Consider the following 11,451-nt stretch of genomic DNA (forward strand, 5'->3'; position numbering starts at 1 on the left):
GAAGGGGTTGTTGATGGTAGTAGGTGTTAGAATTTAATCTTGAAATTAAGATTAATAAACTGTGGAAGACACAATGTGTGTATTGAAACAATACTATATGATTTTTATTAAACAAAGTTATAGTAAAATACAAGTAAACGTTATGAATGTTGACAGTTGGCTAGTTATTCTCAGACTGACTAAGTGATCCATGGCCCTTGAAAAGATTTTGAATTCCCACTCTCTATACAGTAATGAGTGTGACCTATGTGGATGTCTTTGTGGCGGCACGTGTCACGGAACCTTCCAGCAGCTTCGCGATGCAAAGCGCTATGCCATCAAAGCGCGACACCGACGTGCCGAATGTTCCGTCCATATCCTTATACTTCTTCCGCCGAATTCTCGGAAGAGCATGCACGCGCTAGCAGCCGCGGTACATCTAACGAACGCACGCTAGTGGGGATAGCGCTGGGCGACGAAGGGAATAATCCGATCGGTCGATCACCTCATCTGTACGCGATTAATATCGTTGTATTCCAACAGTAGGTCAAAGAGGTCCAGGATCCGTACGTCAATCTTAAGATGCTCTCGCAATAAAGAGTCTGCATGAGCAATTTCCCCCTCATCTAACGCTTCCAGCTCGTCCTGAACCTCGATTATCTTCCTCCAATTCTCGTCGAAGAAGTTACGGCATGCTATGAGGGAGTTCTGTTCTACCCGTCCAGACGCTTCATATTCGTCGAGTTGACGCTTCGTGGTTGCGAATCGGCGGACTAAGACGCTTCGTCTCCGCCGCAGTGTGCTGATCGGTTCAGCGTGGGCCATATTTGAGTTTAATGGCAGGAACGAGTTTACCTTAATCAAATGGACGTTGATCTAGGAATCGGTAGCTACTCGTTACAGTGCGGTGTGGGCTCGCGTATGTGCTGAGCGAGGAAAGAGTTCCTTTCCGAGGGCAGCTCCTTTGGTTAGTTGCCTAAGTCGTTGGAATGTGGATTTCACGCGACACTGTATAGTCACTGGTCAGTGCACTTTTTAATGGCGCAAAATCCGGCTCGAAGGACCATGTAATTTCGACCAATCGCGGGGAGACGCAATCGCGAGGAGAGACGTCAACGGGAGTCGTAAATTCCCGTTACGATTATACTAATCGACACCACGAGTTGATCGATCCCCTGATTTCCGTTAAGATAATAGGGGTGATTAAGTTTATATAACACTGTAATTCACAGAATTATAAAATCTATATTTCCAACACTTAGACTACACTGTTGAGTAGATACAAATCGTCGATAACAACTTGTCGCACGAATATGAGATAGATATGAATAGTAGAGCAAGGCTCGTACAGTCGAATTTCGTATATTAGTGGACGTAGCACTCGAGGATACTTGATAGACACTAGATTTTGATGCTAGACTTTGACGTTGTAGTATGTAGAAGAAGTAAGTTGACTTGACCTAGCGATGTTGACGAAATAAGTTGACTTGACCCTCCTGATGTAGCAGGAGAAGTCTGCGACTTGACCCTCCTAGAGTCGTAGGAGAAGTATTCGACTTGACTCTCCTATGGTCGTAGGAGAAGTGATGAGTAAGAAGCCTCCGACCAACGTGGTTCGTGAGTGACCTTGTGCATGGGAAAACCCAGCCTGTTCTATTAGACAGATGTTCGGTTTTTCCTAATGGGCGCGTACCCGCTTTTTCCGTGTTTTTAATTGCGCCTAATAAACCCAAGGACTTCTCTAAAAACCAGATGTGCGTCGAAAATATTTTTAGCCTTAAGAAATCTTTCAAGATAACGGATCGCCTGAAGATACATGTGTACACAATGAAAGAGAAAGTTATGGTTGGTCCTCAGGTTTATTGAGGGTCGAAATGACGTTACGCAGGCCATCGGCTGCCCGGTCGCGAGAGCTGCAGCGCCGATGTTTTAGGCGACGTAACAATCTGGCAATTTAAAAAATTGAATTGAAGCACTAAGATGAAAAAAGAACGATTCTGATCGAACGACCTTTTATCTGATAAAGAGCTTGTAATAACTTTAGTCGCCAAACTAATCAATAACCAATTCATATCAGTTGATAAATTATAAATTCTTAGATATATCCTTTAAAAGAAATTAATAATGCAATAGTGTACGAAAATGATATTCAAATATTTCGCTACGTCTTTTTCACATTTTTATATATAATAACATCATTCAAGAATAATACTATTACTCGGCAAAAATATTCATTATTACTGAGCAAACATATCTCGGCAGTATTTTTGTATTTTCAATCACAAACACTCTAGTAATAAAGGGCGCTGAAAAAAGAAATGACTCTAAAAGCCAGAAGGGCCGTCAAAGTATCCACTCGATATAATCCCCGACAATAAACCGTGAGTGGAATATTCATTCTATTATTCGGCAAACTTTAATTTACTATATGTAGTTATAAAATAGAAAGTTCTCAAAATCAAATCGCGATGAGTGCTTCGTCATATTTGCAATATCATCTAATTAACTATTGGCAAAAAAGGCAAAAAAGGAAAAAAGGAAAAGAAAAGAATATATCTAATATCTATTAATATCTATTAATCTATGCACTCAAATTTAAATGTTCGCAACACTATTAACGGTCCACCGGCGTAGCCATATAAGAGACTACTGGTGAAACTGCATCTGATGATCCAGGAGCAGGGACGTGCTTCCACAGTCCAGTGGAAGAAGATTGGGCATAATATAAACGCAACGCTACTTCGAAAAACGCGATCATTCGTCGACGCAACTCTAACAAGAAAACTAATTAAAAGAATCGCGATGTAAGGTCGCAACACTAATTCTTAAGACAAAAATAAAATTAATATCCATATATGAGGAAAAAATATTGTACTGTGCTAGTGCAAATTGCAACGCTATAAAATTAATCAAACGTTAATACTTTTAAATCTACTTTTGAACGAAGGAAAAATTTTAACGCAACGCTAAGGGGAAAAATTAATAGAAATCGCGATGGAACAATATCGCAACGCTAACTATTAAAGTGAATTCAATGAAAATTACTATTTGCTATATGAAAAAGCTATTTCAAATATTCTAGTGTTGCAATACTATACAATTTTAGACAATAGAAAACAGGATAAATTCTGGTACGTATAGTTCTATAAGAAATTCTAAAAATTCATAATAAAAATAGCAAAAGACAATCGCGGTATCGTAATTCGCAACTCTAAAGCAAACGCGATTAAAATTTTATCGTAACTCTAATTCAAACCGTAATTAATCTCTCGTGACTAATAAGAAAAATCGCGATTTTGCCCAATGGGACGATGGACCGATATATACATCGGCCAAAAAAAGAAAAAAAAAAGGACTACTACTACTACTACTACTACAGATACTAAAAGCGAGCATAGTGACAAAGTAGTAACGAGAATGACTATCCAAGCTCTGGATGACCCAGAGGATGAAGAGCCATCGATAGTTGCTCTCTTGAACGGCAGTTTGCCGAGCCTCTTCGGCTCATAGCCTCTTCTTTCTTCGGGCGCAATGCCCGCTGAAACTTAAATCTAGGCTCGAGTAAAATAAAAAGATAAATCGCATGTGCTAGCTCGAACGATGGACGTTCGTTTCGGAACCCAGTGCGTACTCGCGATCACGACCGCGATATTCGAAAAATCGATAGGCGAGGCTCAAGACAAATGGTATACTCCATTCGTGATGCCAGCTTCACCGTCAATTTTTCAAATCAATTTCCTGAAACAGGTTGGACACGCGAAAACGCGCCTACCCGACGAAAGACTGTGCCAACCTGCCCGGCCCTACCTACTTACAGTTAACACTCATGCTAGAAAATATGCTACCTATCCTACCCGGAAACCTATATTTAAAATTGAAAAAATGGCAAAACAAGCACACCAACACATTCACTCCACGGTTCTCATACATAACCCGGGCGCAAAAGCCTACACTAGAGAGACGTCCCGGGACGCCTCCGACACCCGAGTTTCGCATACAACTTTCACACTCTAATGTACGTACCATTTTCCTGAAATCGACTGACGATGGCTAGCGACCATTGCGTACAAATATTCTGTATATCTCAACCTTAATTATCCAAATATATTTTAATTTCAATTTTAATGAAATACTCGTAACCGTACATAATCATGTACATGTATATCATCTAAAAAAATAATTCGACTAGAACAGATCATCGTATTTTAATCAATGTAATTATCATTGCAGTTTAATACGATACTGAGATTAATAGTATCGCTATTTGCAATCCACTATACCTATTTATTAACACTGTTATTTCCAATGACGATTGGATTCATATTTCTGAATCCATAACTATTTCGAGATTATAATGAATAGCAAAAACGACGCAATTCCACAGCCTAACCACATACACACACAGTGGAAAATACGTCGTGCACGATACGCTAACGCAACGTCAGTCGCTAAAAAAAATTGTTTTAACTTATAGACTACTCATCATGCCCATTGCCTTCGTCCCACCCAAGAAGCACCTGGGCACGTGAATGAGATTCTGACAATGAACATGGAAGGGGTTAAACCTGAAAATCCTATGCTAAAAATATGATTAGTCTATCTATTTTGTATCTAACGGGCTAATATTCTTCGATTTTGCAATCTAATTTCACTTTAAATTTTAATAATTCTATACTTTATTTTGCTTTATTATTTTAATGAACGATTAAACTATTAAACTGGAACGAATAAAGTATTATTAAATGCAAGTAATATTTATATCAATGAATAAAGATGGACTCTAAATGAACTCTAATACTCGAAATATCCTCAGGCGATATCTTTATCAAAACGCATCTTTGAAAACACAAAGGAACGTTCAAAACTTGTTTTGATTCTGAAATCTGCCTGTCGCGAAGTGTTCTCTTGCACGTGAAATTTGATAGCGTCCGTCAGAACAAAGACCGACAAAGTTAGACTTTAACATATACTTTCATATTCATATTCCGAATTTTACTGTGATCATAATTTCTATAGTCAAATAATAAAACTGCTCCATATCATCGTAAAATAAATATCATTTCTAATCTTTATCAGCATTATAATAACTTTAATCATAATTGCATTTTCATATTAACGAAGTCTGAGGCTATCAGACTTCTTCACTACAAAATACTTAAACCAAGTCATTTCGTCGTTTATTTCGATACTTATATTGAATATAATTTGGATTTATAGATAATTATAATAAACATATTGTGTAATTTTCAATCATGTCCATACATATACTAATTATATCTAATAATATAATATATTATTATATTATTAACAACATTACATTACTTATACAAAATGCTTTATATTGTAATACGTAAATATCATACTCATATATATATATATATATTATATGTATTGTCATCAACATTTAAAAACGCTGTGTGCAAGAAAACCTATTCTGAACTAATAAATAAAATATAGACAAAAAAATGTTACTACTCACGGTTATAATAAATAACCGCGGTCACTATACTCGCCACAATTTCTACGTATACAACCAATCACCCGTGTCGATTCGGACCTTTCATCCTACGACATGATTGAGTGACCGGAGGGACAAAAAGCATGCGACTCACAGTACATACGAAGAACGATGCGAACGATGTGACGTAGCTTAGAAGAAACCATCACGAACGCCGTCATCCTGGAAGAATCATCAGACCTTACGGTAGAAGTACAGGCTGTGAAATATCTGTAACAAAACATGGAACAATATATATATATATATATATATATATATATATATATATATATATATATATCATCTATTGTTGAAGACAACATTTTATAGTTTATTAATATAATAAGCAAAAATACAAATTTTCAGCAAATCTTATTTCTTCGTTAACTAATTATCATTAAGGACAAAATGAAAGAAATGGAATCAATTGAAGTACAATACTTACGTTCTTTGCATTCGAAGCACCATAAGATCCTATCCAGAGAACAGGAGGAAGTGGAGATTGTTGCAAAGCTGTAACAAAATATGTAACATTATAATTTACTCTTAAGACCAAAGTGTTGATTGTTTTAAAAGTCCGAGATAACAAAACATGAAATTCTATTAAATTTAGAACTTTAATAATAATAAAAATTGAAATTCTAATAAACTGTAATTGCTATAAGAATTGAAACTCTAGTAGAGCAATTTGAAATTTAGATTTTATGATTCAATATTGTAACTCCGAGACTTCATTCAAATAGATATTACAATAATTCAAACAATATACAAAGAATAAACTAAATTAATGAATAATGTGCAAAAGTACTTACATTGCTAAGCTCCAGGAGAGGTTTTATCCTCTTGAGCACTGACTCGAATACCGAAAACGAATATTTAAAAAAGAAAGTAATATACAAAAAGAGAAACAAAAAATTACCAACGCGCCCGATAAACAAATAGACGAACAAACACTGACTTTAATTTCGCGTATAACTATTACAATTAATATTAATAAGAGCTATTTTGCTCTGAGAAATATTGAAATTACAATAACGAAATAAGCACTGACTCTACTAATCGCATTGCACGCGATCACAAAAACGTTCTCTGAAAGACAAATTGTGTTAGGAGAAGGGGGGGGGGCGTAGAGAAATTAGAGCGTTTGTTTTGAAATTTGTACTGCAGTTTACTGCTGTTTACTGCTGTTTACAGCTGTTGTAAACGATGTTGCATATGTTAAAACGATGTTTGGAAAAGCGTATAATATTATTTACGAATGTTATAAAATATACATGTCTACACTGAACATTAACGAATACTCTAAATGCAATACAACTGATTTTAGAAACTATACCGAACTCTGAGATATGTCCTCTAGCAATAAACTACATTACATTTTATAAATACTCGAGAATCTTTGCAACGAATAAAAAATTTCTTAGAAAAATAATTGCTTCAAGAGCACGATAATATTACGCGCCAAAAGCTAAACTTGTAATGGCGTCTTCTTTAGAAACAATAGAAATTATTGACAAAAGTCGTGAGATGGCGATACTATAGAAAATTCACGCGGAAAATGCAACAAAGTATGACTGATTGCAATCTCTTAAAGGAGATTACATATATACATACAATAAAATCAAGTCAATCGACTTTAAATTAAGTCAAAATAAAAAATCTACTAAAAAAGTTTATTACCAAAGTCTATTAAGGAAATAGTACGAAATAAATAGAAAGATCTATGTATACGTTTTAACCGTTCAGAATTATATTTAAGATATATGTGGACAACAACAATGAAATAATTCGTTTAAATTTTTCTCGGAACGAAGGAATAACTTAATATATTCGAACTAGCAAAGTGAATTCTATAATCTTTTCCGATTTCATCTTAATATTCTCAAATATGAAATTATTTGTTGATTTAATTATATTACATATCAATCATATAGTGCAAAGGTACGTATCAAATATGTATTATAAAATAAATACGTAATTGTATTACCAATGATCCGATGAAAAGATAATATAAACTTATGCATAAGTCTACCATTCTAACAAACCTAACCCAATCTCCATGAGAAGCTGACAAATTGACTGTCAATCATCATGGCGTCCGAACAACGCTATTTTGAATTCCCAGTTATCGTCCCGCTATGATCGAGTAACCTGCACAAAAGAAAATCACCAATTTAAAACGAATGTATAACATTATAATCAAAATGAAACAGAAACAATAATCGGCTTCAAATTCTAACTCGGAAGCTAATAATACAAAATGCCGATAACTCTGACAAACAAATACACGATCGAGAATAAAGAACGAAAAAGAATTTCAGATACTAATTAATTTTGTTACAATAATGTATAATAAATTAATAAGCGAACGACTGTTAATAACACAAACCTAATAATAACGTACGAAGGCAACGGAATAAAAGCGGAGATACTACGCAATTAATTAATGTATTGCGAACAACGAAAATTGACAGGTCCTTACGCGGCGACTTTCGGCACTGTAATGACACTCTCCGCGGCCCGTTCGCCCTTCAAATATCCTACGAGTGGGGATGTGTGTTTATATCGTGGCAAGTCGATCGTGTCGAATCAACGAATTTCCTAATGTTACAAAATGTCTATCTCTGCACTGCACTGCACTGAAAAATTTTCTGAAAGTAAATCTGCATTAGTGGGTAGAGGGTAGGGAAAGGAAATAAATTACTCTTTTTTTCTTTTTTGCTAAAATACTCTTTTTCTTCTTTTTTCTGTCGACTACTTGTTTACGAAAATACTGCTTCTTTTTAAACTATGAATTAATTACTATTCATTTACCACAGATAGTACCCTATATCATATCAAGAGTACGAAAATATAAATTTTATGCCAAGAATACGAAAAAAGATATATAGTTAGTATATTTCATTAGAAATATTTTTCATATAAAGCATTTTCTATTATTGTCAAATATATACTATATGAATATTTCATAATACGATTGATTTGTAAAAATTATCCACCAAAGTAAATGTCTGCCATTACAGATTCAAATACTTCGCGTATTACGTGACTTCGTTCTAATAAAACATGGCGCCCTTTTTCTAACTGTTTAAACAAAGCTACGCAATACGAAAAAAAAGCGATGCGCAGAACCTGTTCAAACCTGTCTGTGATAAGGCACTTTCTCGAATGTAATAGAAATTATTGAAAAAGTCGAAATAACAATATTATCACAGACAATTTACAAATAATGAAGAAAAATGAAAAAGTTATTTGAATTTTTTACTCAAATGAAACAGAATCAAGATAATCTACGTTAAACTAATGTTAATGTATTCGAAATAAAAAAAGAAGTAGTTTCTTTAATATTGCCTTTTTCATATTGATATTTTTAATAAACCGTGAATTTAGAATTTATCGTATTACATATTAAATTACGTTAATATCACGAAATATTTGCGAGAAACGAATTCGATTGGATACTGGATAAATATTGCCAATTATCCAATTAAATAGAGAAAACAAACGTATAAATATGTTTGCCTTCCTTGAAATAAATAAAATATTACTACATTTCGACAAAAAGTTATAAAACCTATCTTTAATCACCATGGCGTCCTTTTGACTTTCATCTCATCCTTTCGAATACCGCAGCGTGCCTCTAATACTTGGAAGCTTCCCTCGCAATGAAATAATTATAATCTGGACAAAAAGAAGAGCAAAATATTAGAACAAATGTATAAAAGGTACAAATTATTTGAAAATGAAACAATGATCATGGTCAAGCTACATTTTGGACGATCGAAAAGGAAAAGGACGATCGAAGAAAAGAAAATAATTAAATAATTGATTACAACGATGTATTGAGGAAGAACGTACAATTAAATGAAAATAACGATAGCGTGGGTTCGAACGGTAGAAAAATGTCTACCAAAGTACCAAAGACACGGTTGGATATACGTCCAATCGCACTGATTGTCCACAATAAACGGACACCCCGCGCTTCGATTTACCCAGCGAACAAAACAATACGTCTTAATTCCGCGACTTTCGACACAAAAATGTCCCTACCTCGCGATAGAACTACCGAATTTCTAATGTAGTGGGGAGGTAAGGTAACACCCACACCCTAACCCCCCTCGCCTTTCCACTAATTGTAACAGTTACGCTTTACGGTAAACCGAAATTTCACATGCGTCACAGAATTATCCATATCTCGATCAACAAACTATAGGAACCTTGCGACTAAATGATATAAGAAATGTTCAATGTTTTGGTTTTTGCTCGGCGAAAGATGACTTGCTATGCGGGCATAAATAAATGATTTCTGGGATACGTTAATTGCTCTATCGCTCCAGACCCTAGGCGATTTTCTCACATTTAACACACATCAGTGTTATGGCCATGCTATAGCCCCGAGTCTCGCTTTCTTGGGGGTGTCCATATTAAAAAAAAAAGACATACATTTTATTTTACGACTATAACAAATAATTCACTTCTTTGTCTCGAGAAAAATTTAAAATTAGGAGAAAGTAGCAACTCTTTTAAGAGATTTTAAATATAGTACAATTTTACATCAATTTAAATTGTGAAAATAAACGTTAATTCAACGAATAAAAAAAATAATTAAAGACGTTGTTTTCTAGTATATGTACATAATAATTGCTATTAAGTTTTCTACACTATTAACTAATATTATTCGCCGAAGATACTTTAGCTGCACTTTGAATTTCAAGAAACTAGGGGTGGAGGCGCTGAAGCCGGTGCAGTTTGTCGATGATCTTAGACGCATGTGAGCGGTTTTAGAAGAGGTTTATGTAGTGCAAAATACTGTACTCGATATATAACAATGGGTATTATAAATGACAAACCGAATCAAACCGTTAATGCGGAATCGAGGGAAGTGCAAAAATCTGACAAACCACTGAAACCTTGCTGCGCTTGTCCTGAAACGAAGAAGGCAAGGGACGATTGGTACGCAAATATATTTAAATATTCGAGAAAATAATGTTTTCACTTCAAGTGTCTTTAAATTAAGTTCGAACATTTAGAAGTAACAAGTAAAAGAATTTGTTAACAAAATCTGTGTAGCTGAATTAGTATGCTTTTATTTGCGAATTAATACATAACCTCATCTTGAAACACATCTTTTATACAATTGTATTCAAAAACATTAATTCTTTTTCAGCATTATCCTATTAGGTGAAGAAAACTGTAAAGATTTGATAGAAGCGCATAAAACTTGTATGCGGTCATTAGGATTTAACATATAAATGTAAATTAGCTATGTATTATTAATTATTATATAACATGCTCAGGTTGCATTTTGAACGAAAAATAAAGTAAATAGCGTTTACTTCGTGTAACTGATTTAGTATTTCTCAAAACAATGTTAACATACTAAGCAATTTGTTTAGAAATAAACAAGTTATTTTGTTTGTATCAGATGTACTGTTTATTTAAATTTCCTTAGCTGTGTGAGCAATATATAATATCGGATATGGAAATTGAGAAAGTATTTTTTCTTTTAATGGTGTAAAACAATCACACATAAATTGGGAATTCTAACAAAGCATATATTTTAATTTGACATGTGAGTAATTTAAAGTTCTTTTTACACTTGCTTAACAATTCCATAGCTTGCTTTGCCTGAACATTCCAAAATATTGAACATATTCTTAATGAGCGTATGAAAAAATATAATGCAAGTAATAACCATATCTTTGCTGTCAGTCATAATTATTGCATCTGGTTCTAGTGAGTAGAAAGACAAATGTTCACTCAATTAGTGCATTTTATAAATTATCAAAGCTATAAAATAATAATACATTTTCTTCTTATAATACCTTTCACAGTAACAAACATCGAATTTTTTGATAGTTTCCAAATTTCTTGAAAATAACAAATATGTATCAATGGTCATATGCGTATCAATACAATTTATAATATACAATAAGTGTAATGATAATAACAGTAATAACGCAGACGATTATAAA

This window comes from Bombus flavifrons, chromosome 14 (assembly GCF_040668555.2).
Source record: "Bombus flavifrons isolate JBK064 chromosome 14, iyBomFlav1_principal, whole genome shotgun sequence".
NCBI classification, from domain to species: Eukaryota; Metazoa; Arthropoda; class Insecta; order Hymenoptera; family Apidae; genus Bombus; species Bombus flavifrons.